We start from the raw sequence: 17,977 nt of genomic DNA, 5'->3' as shown, positions 1-17,977 counted from the left end.
TACCAGTGATGTCTGGTTCTTTTTTTTCTCTCCTCCTATCTTTCTCGTTAAAAAATAAACAAAAGATTAAATATTTCTACACTGACTGAGATACCTGAAGAAAATAAAGGTGAATATTCTAAAGTGAATATGGCAAATCATCCAACTTCCTAATTCAGAAGAAATCTGTGTGTTCCTTTAAAACAATGAAAAATAACTGTGTTCTCAAGAATGAGCAAATTTTATTTTGTTTTCCAATTGTTATCAGGGAAGTTATTAAATATGATAGTTTCATTCTCTTTTTGAGCCAAATATTCTGTATGATTTTATAATTCTATGAAAATATTTGAAAGTCTATGATTACTCATCTAAGAAATAAATGTATAATAAATAACTGCTTAATGCATAATGTTCCCAATGGGTATGGAAAATGATAGAAACCGGTGCATTTGAAGAAGACAATTTGAAATAGAATGATAGCATATGATATTGAAAATTATCAAAATAATATGTTTAGGGTATACCTTATACACAATCTTTATCCAGAGAAGTTCCAAATTAAGAATATTTACCAATTGAGATTTTTCAATTTTAGAATACCTACTAATTCTAAGACAAAATTATGTGTGCTTAGACTAGACTATCTATTGATTTTAGAGGAACTGGCCTTATTAAGACTATTACTCTAGAATTAAGAGTATTCTGTAGGAATAAGAATATTCCTATAATATTCTTAGATATTATAATGGCATCAGTATTTTTTACTATTTACAGTGACCATGCTTACTTTAATAAATAAGCTTTGTCATAATTCAACAATCTTCTTTAATGCCTATTTTAAATTTAGTGTTAGGAAATTCATCATCAGAAAACTTGAAGTACCTCATACTCATCATTGTTCTTTCCTTAATTGATGTAGTGATTGCATTTCCTGGTTTTAAATCAATCACACATTCTTGGAATAAATTACTCAGTTGTATGACATTCTCTCAATGTACTGTTGCTCTGCTTGCTAATAATTTATTTGAAGATTTCTACCTATATCCTTTAGTAGAAATGGTCTATATTTTGTTCTTGTTGCTCTTCTGTGTATATTGGGTATTGGAATTAAAATTAAGTTATTTTCACAGAATAAACTGAAGAACTTTCCTTTTCTTCCCAATGTGTTGGTATAGTTAAAATAAAATCGGTATTTATGAAAAATTTATACTATAATAAGTGTTAAATATGTTAACTAATAGAACATTAAGAAATATTAATGATAAAATAAATATAAGTATTGAAATAAGGTTAGTGTTATTTGGCTATTTAGATGTTGTTATAAAAATCAACATAACTAGGTTTAAATGACTAAGTTGTATCATCTTTGCAAATGTTTATAAAGGTATTTGATTCTGTTCAAGTTTATATTCTTTCCTGTTCAGTTCCAGTAGATATTTTGGTCAGAATAGGTTATCCTAAACTACAGTAACATAATAATAAACATCAGAAATGTGGCACAATAACAGTTTGTTCTGGCTCACATCATAGCCTAAGATGGGCCAGACAACCATCCTCCAGCTTGTGTAATAGTGATGCCATCTCGAATATGTATCTTTTTTTTTCCCTTTTGTTGCCCTTGTTGTTTTGTTGTTGTAGTTATTGTTGTTATTCATGTTGTCGTTGTTGGATAGGACAGAGAGATATGGAGAAAGGAGGGGAAGACAGAGAGGGGGAGAGAAAGACAGACACCTGCAGACCTGCTTCACTGCCTGTGAAGCGATTTCCCCTGGAGGTGGGGAGCCAGGGACTGGAATCTGGATCCTTAAGCCGGTCCTTGGGGCGGGTCCTTGCGCTTTGAGCCCCGCTGCGCTACTGCCCGACTCCCTCGAATATGTATCTTTTGCAATCATATAAGAGGAATAGACTCATGAGCAGTCTGTTTCTAGGTGACAGGTCTTGAAAGTGACTTGAAGTACTTGCATTCTCAGTCCTAGGGCCAGATGTCAATCTCATGGTCTCAAATTAATATTGACAAGTATGCCTAAAGAAAAAACCGAAAAAGTAAAATGGTACCTTTCTACTGTTGTAATTATATTTTACTATAGAATCATCCAGTTTCTCTAAATTTTCAAATTCATTACCATAGAATTGCATATAATGTTCTTTTACAATCATTTTAATTACATCTCTAATTCTAATTATATCTTCTTTGTTAGTCTTACTTTTCTTTAATTTATTTTATCTCTCTTGTTCTAATTTGAGCTTACCTGTTATTCATCTATTGATCTTTACTAAAATAAACTTTTGCTTTAATTTGTTCTTTCTGTTGATATCAACTATAATTATTAAGTAATATTCTAAATAAGTGAACACTTTGTGGCAGTAAGCAAAAAAAAAAAAATGTTATCTCTTTAACAGAAATTATAATCCCCCTACTTTTTTTCCAGCTTATTTTGTTGTCTATTTATAAACTTAATGCATTTTACATTTAACTTTAATCTTTCTTTTGATTTTTTTTAATACAAGTTCCAAGCTCTTCACCATTTTTTTTTTTCTATTTTAACTGTTTCATTGGCTTTGGTAATCAAAGTTTGTCACTTCTTTTGAGATTTCTCTTTTGGTTCTTTCTCTTTGAGTAGAACTTAAAAAAAAAAAAAATAGCACTGCAATCCCAAGGAGTTAATCTTCATGATTATTCTGTTTCTTCAGTGTTGAATTACTGTCAGAAAATGTGTCTGTTAAATATCTACTTTTTAGAATTTACTGTTTTCTCTTTGGCCAAAGATGTAATTAATATTTATAAATTTTACATAGATCTAAGCAGAAAATATATTTTATTTTGATACAAGACATAGGTTGTTGGTGTATGACACCAAAATAAAAGACTCTAGGTTTTGGGGGAGGGTTCACATTCTGGAACATGATGGCAGAGGAGGACCTAAAGGGGGTTGTATTGTTACGTGGAAAACTGGGAAATGTTATGCATGTACAGAGTATTGTATTTTACTGTCAACTATAAACCATTAATTCCCCAATAAAGAAACTTTTAAAAAAATATGTAGGTTGTTACAAGTTGTTGATGATAAAACAGTATGGAGATTCCTCAAAATATTAAAAATTTTTGTATTCTTTTTGACTAAGATTATAATTAGTATTCACATGTAATACATGAAGCTAGCAGAAAATATATTTTCTTTGATATACAGCATAGAGTTTACAGCTTGATTACTGTTAATTAAAAAAAAAAAAAAAAGCATGAGGATTCCTTAAAATGCTAAACAATAGACCTTCCATACAATCTGCAAATTCCTCCCCTAGGTATGTTTCTGAAGAACATACAAACATTTATCCAAAAAGGTAAATGCTTATTTATGTTCATGATAGTACTATCAACAATTTTCAAGATATAGAAAAAAAACTCATGTACTCAACAACAGATGAATGCAGAAGTGGTATATAAACACAACATAATACTACTCAGCTGTAAGAAAAGATGATAGTTTGTCTTTTGCTACATGGATAGCTCTGGAGATCATGCTAACAGAACTGAATTAGGAGAAAGACAAATACTCTATTATATCATTCATATGTGGGTTTAAGAGACAGATATGGGGTAGGCGGTGGCGTACCCATTTGAAAGAAAGGATCCAGATTCAAACCCTAGGCCCCACCACCACCACCTGCAGAGGAAAAGCTTCATGTGGGGTGAAGCAGTGCTATAGGTGTCTCTTTTTCTCACTCTATACTTAACTCTCCCTCCCCTCTCAATTTCTCTCTGTCCTATCAAATGAAAGGGAAAAAGGGAGGGGAGAATGGACACTCAGAGCAGTGGAGTCATTGTGCAGGCACCAAGGCCAGGCAATAACTCTGGTGGCAATAGAGAAAAACAGAGTGGGGGGCGGGTGGTGGTGCTTCCAGTTAAGTGCACCAAGTGCTAAGTGTCAAGACCTTAAAGGTTGGAGACCCTGCAGTGGGGACATTTCACTAGTGGTGAAGCAGGTCTGCAGGTGTCTAACTTTCTCTCTCCCTCTCCCCTCCCCTTTCAATTTCTCTCTGTCCTACCAAATTAAAATGAGGGAGTGGGGGCAAAGGGAAGATGACTTCCAGGAGTGGTAGATTTATAGTGCAGGCACCAAGCCCCAGAGACTGAAAGGAAGGAAAAAAAAAAAAAGAGTAAAGCATATACAAACCCTGGGTCTATGCCAGTAGAGGTGAGATTCCTAAAAGGCTAGGGACACAGAATGCTCTACTGTAAGGGAAAATAGCAGAGGACAAGGTACACATATATTTTGGGAAGATGTGAAATTATACTTCTGAAACAACATGGTCTTTTAAAATAGCATTTCCTCAATAAAGATAAATAAAACCTTCAATACAATATTGAATTGGCCACACCAGACATCATTATTTTTTTTAATTTTTTTTTAATATTTATTTTATTTCTTCTTCTTCTAGCGTTTGCTCTTCTTCCATAGCCAGTCAACAGCGTTAACAGGTTGGGCCTGATGTAAAGTTTCGAGACCTCCTTTGAATCTGGAGAGGTGGCAGTCGTTGACTATGTGGGTCATAGTCTGTCTGTAGCCGCAGGGGCAGTTCGGGTCGTCTCTGGCTCCCCAGCGATGGAACATAGCGGCGCACCGGCCATGGCCTGTTCGATAGCGATTGAGGAGGGCCCAATCATAACGTGCTAGGTCAAAGCCGAGTTGACGCTTGCAGGGGTCTGTGATGAGGTGTTTGTTCTTTACCTCAGCTGACTGCCAACTCTGTTTCCAAGAGACTGGAACAGAGAAGTTCAGTGTAGGCATAGGGGACCAGATTGGGTGACGAGACGTCAAGCGTTGGACAGGGTGGGCGAAGATATCCGCGTATATTGGCAGGTCCGGTCGAGCGTAGACGTGGGAAATGAACTTAGATGATGCCACATCCCGACGAATATCTGGCGGGGCGATGTGGCTAAGAACTGGCAGCCATGGAACCGGGGTAGAACGGATGGTTCCAGAAATTATCCTCATGGAGGAATATAATTTGGAATCGACCAAGTGGACATGGGGGCTACGGAACCATACTGGGGCACAGTATTCTGCAGTGGAATAGCATAATGCCAGAGAGGATGATCGTAGTGTGGAAGCGCTTGCGCCCCATGAGGAGCTGGCCAGTCTTGCAATGATGTTATTCCTCGCGCCCACCTTTGCTGCAGTTTTTATGAGATGTTTGTGAAATGACAAGAGTGCGATTGAGAGTAATGCCAAGATAGACTGGCTGGGCTTCATGCCGGATTCCCGTATCGCCAAGCTGCACATTAAGCTCACGCGAGGCCGAGGCATGGTGTAGATGGAAAACAGATGATACCGTTTTTGCAGTGCTAGGGATTAGTCGCCATTTTTTACAGTAATCAGATATCAGAGACATGTCTTTCGTGAGTGTTTCCTCGAGGATGTCGAACTTTGATGCCTGAGTTCCACAGCAGATGTCATCGGCGTAGATGAACTTCCTTGAAGAAGTTTCTGGGAGGTCATTGATGTAAATATTAAATAGCATAGGAGCCAGAACAGAGCCCTGGGGGAGGCCACTTTATTTATTCCCTTTTGTTGCCCTTGTTGTTTTATTGTTGTAGTTATTATTGTTGTTGTCATTGTTGGATAGGACAGAGAGAAATGAAGAGAGGAAGGGAAGACAGAGAGGAGGAGAGAAAGATAGACACCTGCAGACGTGCTTCACCACCTGTGAAGGGACTCCCCTGCAGGTGGGGAGCCGGGGTTCGAACCGGGATCCTTATGCCCGTCCTTGTGCTTTGCGCCACCTGCGCTTAACCCGCTGTGCTACAGCCCGACTCCCACCAGACATCATTCTTATTCTTCATATAGAAGTATTCCACCTGGAGATGGATCTAAATCGATGGTGAGGATGGTATATAAACACCTATCATAGGAAGATGAGAAAATGTACCCATGTGACAGCTGTCTTGTGAATAATTGTTTCCATAATAAGACAAAATTTATTTTTTTATTTTTTTATTTAAGAAAGGAGACATTAACAAAACCATAGAATAAGAGGGGTACAATTCCACACAATTCCCATAACCCAATCTCCATATCCCATGCCCTCCCCTGATAGCGTTCCCATTCTCTATCTCTCTGGGAGTATGGATCCAGGGTCTTTGTGGGTTGCAGAAGGTAGAAGGTCTGGCTTCTGTAATTGCTTCCCCGCTGAACATGGGCGTTGACTGGTCGGTCCATACTCCCAGTATGCCTCTCTCTTTCCCTAATAGAGTGGGGCTCTGAGGAAGTGGAGCTCCAGTACACATTGATGGGGTCGTCTGTCCAGGGAAGTCTGGTCAGCATCTTGCTGGCATCTGGAACCTGGTGGCTGAAAAGAGAGTTAACATACACAGCCAAACAAATTGTTGAACAACCATGGACCTAAAGACTGGAATAGTGCAGACAAATTGTTGGATGGTATTCCCTGCTTGCTCTTGTGTACTTCTGCTTTCAGGTATATATGATGGTATAAAATGGTATAAAATGATGTAGTTGTGAGTTTTAATGGATGGCCCTTATCAGAATGATGTAATTCTTTTCTATGCTTTTTTTCTCCCCCTTGTCCCTTCTACTCTTTTTTTTTTTTTAATTTGTAAAGGGCAGTGGGTATCAAATAGTAATAATCTATGTTGTACTCCCTAGTGACTACTTGAGCTATCAAACTGTGGGAAATGTATATCAAATTCTTCCACTATATTTCTTTAAGAACTAACTGTACCTATCCAACGTTTTATTAAACTTAATGGACATAGGTCTTATGTATGAATTCTTTTAAAGATGTATTTATTTATCTATTAGAAAGAGAAAACAAAAACTAGTGCCCCACTCTGGCGCATGCAATGCCAGGTATTAAGCTCAAGACCTTTTGTCCTGGAGTCCAATGTTCTTACCATCCCACCATCTCACCAGCTACTTGTATATAAAATTTCATATACAAATTAGGAAAACAAAAAACTGCTGAATCTCAGCAAATTGTATCTCTTGCTATTAAAAGGAACTGAGTTCTATTTTTTAGCTTGTTAGTTATCGATATTTTCACACCTGCTTTGTTTTTAATTGTGATGTATCTTCACATAGCTATAGCCACATCATAATTGTCAACATTTCTTTGCATTTTTTATCTCAATAAGTTTCAATTTTAAATTAATTTTTGTATAGCCACAATAAGATATTTAGCAAAATATATATAATGCTCTATTACTCCTTTCATTACATCTTTTTTCTTTATGGCATTTTTTTCTTTTCACTACCTTTTCAGTCCAGGTAAAATACTTCTTCGTTGTGTTTTCAAATGTAGTGACCTTTAAATTCTGCATACAGGGAGTCAGGCTGTAGCGCAGAAGGTTAAGCACACGTGGCGCAAAGCACAAGTATGGGCCTAAGGACCCTGGTTCTAGCCCCCGGCTCCCCACCTGCAGGGGAGTCGCTTCACAGGCAGTGAAGCAGGTATGCAGGTGTCTTTCTCTCCCCCTCTCTGTCTTCCCCTCCTCTCTCCATTTCTTTCTGTCCTATCCAACAATGACAACAATAATAACTACAACAATAAAACAAGGGCAACAAAATCAAATAAATAAATAATATTTTTAAAAATCTGCATATAGTTAAACTTTAATTTAACCATATACCTATCTATTCCAATATTAGGGTGTAAAATTAACTATGTCTAATACTATATACTTCATTAATTATCATCTTCTTACCCATACCTAGTAATCAAAATATTTTACTTTCTCACTGTCCCACGTGTTCTGTTCTTTGGTCCTTCAAAACCTGAAAAAGTAGGAATTTTAATATGATAGTCAGACTCTCTAGGCAACAGGTGGAGATAGTTACAGCACATTCACATTTGCTTCCTTTTTCTCAGTGATCACCATTGTGTCACATATGCTGTCGGGTTTTATCATTTTTTTATTGTAGGAGGCTTAATCTAGTCCCTATATGGCTAGAAGTAAAAATGTATACCATTTTATTTTTATTAAGTAATGTAAATCCTGTTAAAACACCGTACAATATGATAAGTGTCCAAATTTGGACACTCATGTCTGCCAAGTCAGGGAAATTTTATCTCACAATTTAATTGTTTTACCTCCAATTTGCCCTCTTCCAGATTCCATAAGGAGTCCTATATGTTGATTTAATTCCCTGTTGGATTCCCTGGATATCTCTTCCTATTTTCTTTTCCCTAATTAATTTCACCTCTTTGTCTTTTGCTGTAGGTTGTGAGACATTTTCCCAGGAGATAGTCTATGCTAAGAATTTCTTTCTTAACAGTAAATGTATCCAAGAGTGAGTTGTTTGCCTGATGATAGTTCCGGGTTTCCTTAGTACCTTACTGATCAGACTATAGAATCTAATGAGCAGAAAGAAACCATCAAATGTGTAAGGCAAACAGAATCTTTCTGCTATAAGATAAGTGGTCAAAAAAAAAAAAGTCACTCTGCAATCCATAAAGGAGATAGATATTGGATAGATGTCATTGTGGAGGCATTAGTTTCTTTCTGAAACTCTAGCCTTGTGGTAAAAGTAAAACTTTGTATTTTGTACCCTGATGAGCTAAGAAAACATTAAAGGAAGTACTGAGTGGTGGTGCGCCCAAGTTGTGCATACATGTTAAACCATGACCAAGGGTTCAAGCCCCTCGTCCCCACCAGCAGGAGGAAAGCTTCATAAGAGCAGAAACAGTGCTTTTCAGGTGTCCCTTTCTCTCTCTCCCTTTTTATTTTCCCCTCACCTCTCAATTTCTCCGTCCTATCCAAAGAAGGTCTGGCTGGTTCATTGCAGTTAGGACAACAGTCTATGGAAGCCATTCCTTTAAAATAAAGAAAAAATAAATGAATACAAAAGAAAACATTACAGGTTCTCAATTAAAAAAAAAAAAGTGTCAGGGTCAGGCCGTGGAGCACCTAAGTGCACACATTACAGTGTGCAAGGGCCCGGGTTCAAGCCCCTGGTCCCTACTTGCAGGGAGAAAGCTTCACAAGTGGTGAAGCAGGGCTGCAGGTGTCTCTCTTTCTCTATCACTCCATCCCCTTTCAGTTTCTCTCCATCTCTACCCAATAATAAATAAATAAAAATATTTTTTAAAAAACTTTTTTTTGGCTTGGGTTGAGCTTTACTTTTGTTTCCCCACTTTTTTTTCTTTATTAGAGGATTAATGTTTTACAATTGACAATAAATACAATAGTTTGTACATGCAAACATTTCCCAATTTTTTAAGTGGCAAATTTTTTTTCAAAAATTATCATGTTTATAGAATTCCAAAGAACATTTTGGAGCTAAGTACTGGTGAAACCGGTAAAAAATGTACAAGTTATCAAAGAAGTCCATAGCCACCATAGTCATAAGGATAACAATAGGTGAAACTGTCAGGGAAGATTTTATTACACGGGAGAGAGTCAGTGGGAGACTCAGTTAAAGTGATAAATTTTATTACCAATACTCCAAATAGAAGCAATTCAAATTTCCAAGCCTTCACGCATTATTAAACAATATGACTTATATGGACCATGTAAAATTACTTAGCTTTAAAAGTTAAGGTGATTCTGATACAACACAGATGACCCTTGAAAAATAATATGCTATATGAAAAAATATTCAAAGTCATGGATTATCAGAGAAATGTACATAAAGACAACACTGAGTGACCATCTTACCCCCTCTTGAGGATGGCCTACATCAAAAAGAACAGAGGGCAGAAACAAGTGCTGGCAAGGCTATGGAGAGAAAGGAGCATTTCTGTACTGTTGAGGGGATAGCAACCTTTATGGAAAACAAACATTCTGCTGCTTATTTTACCACTATATATAAAATATTAACCATGGTATCACAATAAATGTTATATTTAATGTTGACATATAGATTACATATATGGGCCATTATTGGGGGCATACAGGAACTCAAAATACATTTTACTCAATTTTTCTATATACTCAAGAAGTGCTCTAGTAAATCAAGTTTATTGTTTATCAATAAATATTATCTAAAGTTTAGGTCATTTCTAGAAAATGCTTGATTTTTATGCTGATGAAGATGACACAGAGATATATTTGTAAGAAAAAGTTTACCATTATAAAGTAATTATCTAAGAAAACAGAACAAAGGAAAGTAATTATGCAGTTGCATAGTAGTAGTTCAAGGCTATTTGACATTGCTTTAAGAAGATAATTTCAAATCCTTGGTATAAAAGGAAAGAAGAGTATGATTATAACCTAGATCCTTTTTTAATTTTATAAAAATGTTTTTATTATCTTTATAGGATAGAGACAGCCAAAAATTGAGAGGGTAGAGGAGATAGAGAGGGAGAGAGAAAGAGAGATACCCCAACACTGCTTCACCACTTGCAAAGGTTTCCCTCTGCAGGTGGGGACTGGGGGCTTGAATCCAGGTCCTTGAGCACTTTAGTGTGTGCACTCAACCAGGTGTGCCACCACCCAGTTCCCCCACCTTTTTTTTTTTTAACCGGAGCACAGCTTAGCTCTGGTTTATGATGGTGTGGGGGATTGAACATGGGACCTTAGAGCCTCAGGCATGAAAGTCTCTTTCCATAACCACTATGCTATCTCCCCCACATTCTATACTTTTATTAGTCTGCAGAGTTTATTCTTCTTATCATTATTACTATAACATTTTATTTATTTATTCCAAAAATGGGGGGAGGACATGGACAGAATATTCACCACAGAAGAGATCCAAAAGGCTGAGAAACACATGAAAAAATGCTCCAAGTCTCCAATTGTCAGAGAAATGCAAATCAAGACAACAATGAGATATCACTTCACTGAAAGAGCTATAGCAATATATTAACAGTAACACAATCATAGTAGGGGACTTCATCACCCCACTCTATCAACTTGACAGATCATCCAGGAAGAAAATCAGTAAAGACATAAGGGAGCTAAATGAAGAGATAGATAAACTAGAACTATTGGACATTTTCAGAGTCATTCATCCCAAGAAACTGGAATACACATTTTACTCAAATCCACATGGGTCATTCTCAAGGATAGACCATATGTTAGGCCACAAAGACAGCATCAGCCAATTCAAGAGCACTGAAATCATCGCAAGCATCTTCTCAGACCACAGTGGAATTAAACTAACACTTAACAATCAACAAAAGATTAGTAACAGTCCCAAAATGTGGAAGCTCAACAATACACTTCTTAACAACTTGTGGGTCAAAGAGGAAATCAAAGAAGAAATCAAAATGTTTCAAGAGTTCAATGAAAATGAAGACACAAGCTATCAAAATATTTGGGACACAGCTAAAGCAGTCCTAAGAGGGAAGTTCATAGCTATACAAGCACACATTAGGAAACAAGAAAAAGCACAAATAAAAAGCATGATTGCACATCTTAAAGACCTAGAAGAAGAACAACAAAGGAATCCTAAAGCAACCAGAAGGACAGAAATCACTAAAGTTAGGGCAGAAATAAATAACATTGAGAATAGGAAAACCATACAAAAGATCAATGAAAGTAAATGTTGGTTCTTCGAAAGAGTAAACAAAATCGACAAACCTTTATCCAGACTCACAAAACAAAAAAGAGAGAAGACCCAAATAAATTGGATAGTAAATGAAAGAGGAGATATCACAACAGACACTGCAGAAATTCAACATATCATGCGAGGCTTCTATGAACAACTATATGCCACCAAGCTAGAGAACCTGGAAGAAATGAATGATTTCCTAGATACCTACCAACTTCCAAAAATAAGTAAAGAGGAAGTGGATAACATGAACAGGCCCAACACAGCTAATGAAATTGAAACAGTTATCAAAAATCTCCCCAAAAATAAAAGTCCTGGACCAGATGGTTTTACAAATGAATTCTACAAAACTTTCAAAGAAGAACTAATACCTCTACTTTTAAAAGTCTTCCAGAAGATTGAAGACACTGGAATACTCCCTGCCAGCTTCTATGAAGCCAACATCACCCTGATACCAAAAGCAGACAGGGACACAACCAAAAAAGAAAACTACAGAGCAATATCTCTGATGAACATAGATGCGAAAATATTGAACAAAATTCTAGCCAACCGGATACAACAGTATATCAAAAAGATTGTTCATCATGACCAAGTGGGGTTTATCCCAGGCATGTAAGGTTGGTTTAATATGCGTAAATCAATCAATGTGATCCACCACATCAACAAAAGAAAGACCAAAAACCACATGGTCATATCAATAGATGCAGAGAAAGCTTTTGACAAAATACAACATCCCTTTATGATCAAAACACTACAAAAAATGGGAATAGATGGAAAATTCCTCAAGATAGTGGAGTCTATATATAGCAAACCTACAGCCAACATCATACTCAATGGTGAAAAACTGGAAGCATTTCCCCTCAGATCAGGTACCAAACAGGGCTGCCCACTATCACCATTACTATTCAACATAGTGTTGGAAGTTCTTGCCATAGCAATCAGGCAGGAGCAAGGAATTAAAGGCATACAGATTGGAAGAGAAGAAGTCAAACTCTCCTTATTTGCAGATGACATGATAGTATACATGGAAAAACCTAAGGAATCCAGCAAGAAGCTTTTGGAAATCATCAGGCAATACAGTAAGATGTCAGGCTACAAAATTAACATTCAAAAGTCAGTGGCATTCCTCTATACAAACACTAAGCTAGAAGAAATTGAAATCCATAAATCAGTTCCTTTTACTATAGCAACAAAAACAATAAAATATCTAGGAGTAAACCTAGCCAAAGAAGTGAAAGACTTGTATACTGAAAATTATGAGTCACTACACAAAGAAATTGAAAAGAAGTGGAAAGATATTCCATGTTCATGGGTTGGAAGAATTAACATCATCAAAATGAATATATTACCGAGAGCCATCTACAAATTTAATGCTATCCCCATCAAGATCCCAAGCACATTTTTTAGAAGAATAGAACAAATGCTACAAATGTTTATCTGGAACCAGAAAAGACCTAGAATTGCCAAAACAATCTTGAGAAAAAAGAACAGAACCGGAGGCATCACACTGCCAGATCTCAAACTGTACTATAGGGCCATAGTTATCAAAACTGCTTGGTACTGGAACATGAACAGACACACTGACCAGTGGAATAGAATTGAAAGCCCAGAAATGAGGCCCCACACCTATGGACATCTAATCTTTGACAAAGGGGCCCAGACGATTACATGGGGAAAGCAGAGTCTCTTCAACAAATGGTGTTGGAAACAATGGGTTGAAACATGCAGAAGAATGAAACTGAATCACTGTATTTCACCAAAGACAAAAGTAAATTCCAAGTGGATCAAGGACTTGGATGTTAGACCACAAACTATCAGATACTTAAAGGAAAATATTGGCAGAACTTTTTTCCGCATAAATTTTAAAGACATTTTCAATGAAACGAATCCAATTACAAGGAAGACTAAGGCAAGTATAAACCTATGGGACTACATCAAATTAAAAAGCTTCTTCACAGCAAAAGAAACCACTACCCAAATCAAGAGACCCCTCACCGAATGGGAGAAGATCTTTACATGCCATACATCAGATAAGAGTTTAATAACCAACATATATAAAGAGCTTGCCAGACTCAACAACAAGACAACAAATAACCCCATCCAAAAATGGGGGGAGGACTTGGACAGAATCACCACAGAAGAGATCCAAAAGGCCGAGAAACACATGAAAAAATGCTCCAAGTCTCTATTGTCAGAGAAATGCAAATAAAGACAACAATAAGATATCACTTCACTCCTGTGAGAATGTCATACATCAGAAAAGGTAACAGCAGCAAATGCTGGAGAGGGTATGGGGTCAAAGGAACCCTCCTGCACTGCTGGTGGGAATGTAAATTGGTCCAGCCTCTGTGGAGAACAGTCTGGAGAACTCTCAGAAGGCTAGAAATGGACCTACCCTATGATCCTACAATTCCCCTCCTGGGGATATATCCTAAGGAACCCAACACATCCATCCAAAAAGACCTGTGTACACATATGTTCTTGGCAGCACAATTTATAATAGCCAAAACCTGGAAGCAACCCAGGTGTCCAACAACAGATGAGTGGCTGAGCAAATTGTGGTATATATATATAATGGAATACTACTCAGCTGTAAAAAATGGTGACTTCACCGTTTTCAGCCGATCTTGGATGGACCTTGAAAAAATCATGTTGAGTGAAATAAGTCAGGCACAGAAGGATGAATACGGGATGATCTCACTCTCAGGCCGAAGTTGAAAAACAAGATTAGAAAAGAAAACACAAGTAGAACCTGAAATGGAATTGGCGTATTACACCAAAGTAAAAGACTCTGGGGTGGGTGGGTGGGTGGGTGGGGAGAATACAGGTCCATGAAAGATGATGAATGACATTGTGGGGGTTGTATTGTTAAATGGGAATCTGGGGATGTTATGCATGTACAAACTATTGTATTTACTGTTGAATGTAAAACATTAATTCCCCAATAAAGAAATAAATTAATTTAATAAAAAGAAAGAAAGAAAGAAAGAAAGAAAGAAAGAAAGAAAGAAAGAAAGAAAGAAAGAAAACACAAGTAGAACCTGAAATGGAATTGGCGTATTACACCAAAGTAAAAGACTCTGGGGTGGGTTGGTGGGAGAATACAGGTCCATTAAAGATGATGAATGACATAGTGGGGGTTGTATTGTTAAATGGGAATCTGGGAAATGTTATGCATGTACAAACTATTGTATATACAAAAAAAAAAAAAAGAAGAAAAGGTAATAGCAGCAAATGCTGGAGAGGGTGTGGGGTCAAAGGAACCCTCCTACACTGCTGGTGGGAATGTCAATTGGTCCAACCTCTGTGGAGAACAGTCTGGAGAACTCTCAGAAGGCTAGAAATGGACCTACCCTATAATCCTGCAATTCCTCTCCTGGGGATATATCCTAAGGAACCCAACACTCCCATCCATAAAGATCTGTGTACACATATGTTCTTAGCAGCACAATTTGTAATAGCCAAAACCTGGAAGCAACCCAGGTGTCCAACAACAGATGAGTGGCTGAGCAAGTTGTGGTATAGATACACAATGGAATACTACTCAACTGTAAAAAAAATGGTGGCTTCACCATTTTCAGCCGATCTTGGATGGATCCTGAAAAATTCATGTTGAGTGAACTAAATCAGAAACAGAAGGATGAATATGGGATGATCTCAGTCTCAGGCAGAAGTTGAAAAACAAGATCAGAAAAAAAAAAAAAGTAGAACCTGAAATGGAATTGGAGTATCACACCAAAGTAAAAGACTCTGGGTTGGGGACAATACAGGTCCAAGAAGGATTCAGAGGACCTAGTGGGGTTGTATTGTTATATGGGAAACTGGGGGATGTTATGCATGTACAAACTATAGTATTTACTGTTGAATGTAAAACATTAATTCCCCAATAAAGAAATAAAAAAGAACAATGAAAAAAAATAATAATAACTATCTATTGCTTTCTTAAACCCTAATACAGCAGGAACTCTCCCGGTTTCAAGGAAGGGGATGGGATATGGAGTCATCTGGTGGTGGGAACTGTGTGGAATTGTACAATTCTTATCCTATAGTCTTGTCAATATTTCCATTTTATAAATAAACATTTTTTACAAAGTATGCCAGTCTCTTGCCCTTATCCAACTTTTGTAGTCCTTACTTTGTCTGACAAGATTAGCCTTGGAGTAATTGAGGGAAGTGAAATTGGAAGTAGGTGAGGGGAATATCTAAGTTGAAACTTTATTTCAACATTATTGAGATGGGTCAAATGATGGTGGGAATTGTGTGGAGTTGTACCCTTGTTATCCTATGGTTTTGTCAGTGTTTCCTTTTTATAAATAAATTTTTTTAAAAAAAGAAGGTGGGTTCATTATTCTGAATAGCTGAGTAGTATTCCATGGTGTATATATACCAAAACTTTCTCAGCCATTCATCAGTTCTTAGGCACGTGGGTTGCTTCCAAGTTTTGTCTATTACAAATTGTGCTGCTATGACATAGGTGTACATACATCTTTTGGGATGGGTATGATTAAGTCCTTGGGATATATCCCTAGGAGAACTATTACTGGGTCACAAGGAAGGTCCATTTCAAGCCTTATGAAGGTTCTTCAGACTGCTCTCCATAGGAGTTGGACCAATTGACATTCTCTTTTGGGATGGGTATGATTAAGTCCTTGGGATATATCCCTAGGAGAACTATTACTGGGTCACAAGGAAGGTCCATTTCAAGCCTTATGAAGGTTCTTCAGACTGCTCTCCATAGGAGTTGGACCAATTGACATTCTCACTAGCAGTGCAGGAGGGTTCTTTTGTCTTCACAACCTTTCCAGCATTTGTTGCTGTTGTTGTTTTTGATATATGAGAATTGTCACAGGGGTGAGGTGGTATCCTTAAGTCACCTTAAAGAGAGGTTTACCAAAAACAGAAATTCTTTCTCTCTAGTTGACAGTAGCTTTATGTGCTGTATGAGTAAGAACATACTTTGTCTTAGTAAATAGAATCATAAAACATAATTAAATATTGCTTAGCTGGAATATTTTTGAATGAACTACTCTGCTTAATTGAGTTTTCAAGTTAAGAAGCAACCCATATCTGTTTAAGTAAATTAAATATCTTCCTTAAATGACCACAGAATGCAAGCTCAGACATACAAGGATGCAGATATTTACACAGGCTCCTGTGTTGAATATGAGCCACCGATCAAATCAACGGAGTTTACAGTTAACAATATTTATATACTTTTCCCATATTTGGGAGCTACTCTCTGCCCTGGTCCAGTTTTCTAGTCCTATCCCCAACTTTAACACCATCTCCCAAGACAATACCTTTAGCCCACCTGCATGTTAGCTGTCAGGCTCAGGCAAAAATTAGTAAAGCCTTGGGCCTTTTGGAATATACCTAAAATAGACCCAGTAGCTTTTTTCCAAAATGGAGACCCCAAATCTCATCTGCTATTGTCTTACCTTTAGATTACTGATTATTAAACACTTTGTTCTTCTTGATATCTTAATACTTTTTCAGCCAAGTTGCAGATGCTACCATGACGCCAACCTGACTTCACTGAACAAATGATCTCACCAGTAAACCCTGTAACCTCACCTCTGCAGACCCCTGTCCCACCAGGGAAAGACAGAAACAGGCTGAGGGCATGGATCGACTTACCAATGCCCAGCCCAGCAGAGAATAAATTACAGAAGCTAGACCTTCCACCTTCTTAACCCAATAATGATCCTGGGTCCATGCTCCAGAGGGATAAAGAACAGGAAAGCTTCCAAAGGAGGAGATGTATATGGAACTCTGGTGGTTGGAAATGTGTGGAATTGTACCCCTCTTCTCCTACAGTCTTGTCAATTATTATATATGTATATATATATATGTGTATATATATATCTTCCTTAAATTTCTTACATATCATGTACTCTTTTTGGAGTCTGACAGTATATAAATGAAATCAAATTAAAATATATGTTATTTTCCACCTTAATATGGATTATAGGAGAGAGGAGAGAGGATTTAATTTAATTTAATTTTTGTGAATCATAGAAAATATCAGGTAACACTTGTACCTCTGACCTTCCTCCTCTTACTTTATCACATATCTCAGGACATGGGATACCCACACTAAACACAGTAGGACAGGAGAGCTATCCCTGAATAACTAGAACTTAAGTCAAGTGTTTAATACTAAGTCAGTTGTTGATTTGTATCTGAGAATTTGGACAACCCAATTCAGGGTTCCTACCTTCAGAGACTTGTGTTCCTACCTGCTTGGGTTATATCTGCCTGGACAGACTGGAAGAATAATAGACTGACATAATCTTTTGTTCCAGTGTATTCTTCTCTTATTGTATCTTATTCAGGTAGAGGGTTTTTTAAATTTCTTGATCAGAAATTTTGGCAGAAACTGCTTGAAGCCAGTGATATTTTGGTAATACTCATGAAAATATTTTGCATAACAGGGCTTCTTTTAAAAAGTAACAGGAAGAATATGGAGTTCTATAGATTGTGGAGGT

The sequence above is a fragment of the Erinaceus europaeus genome, chromosome 4 (genome assembly GCF_950295315.1).
Source record: "Erinaceus europaeus chromosome 4, mEriEur2.1, whole genome shotgun sequence".
NCBI lineage: Eukaryota > Metazoa > Chordata > Mammalia > Eulipotyphla > Erinaceidae > Erinaceus > Erinaceus europaeus.
The sequence above is the reverse complement of the archived record's forward strand: the minus strand, read 5'-3'. Positions refer to the sequence as shown.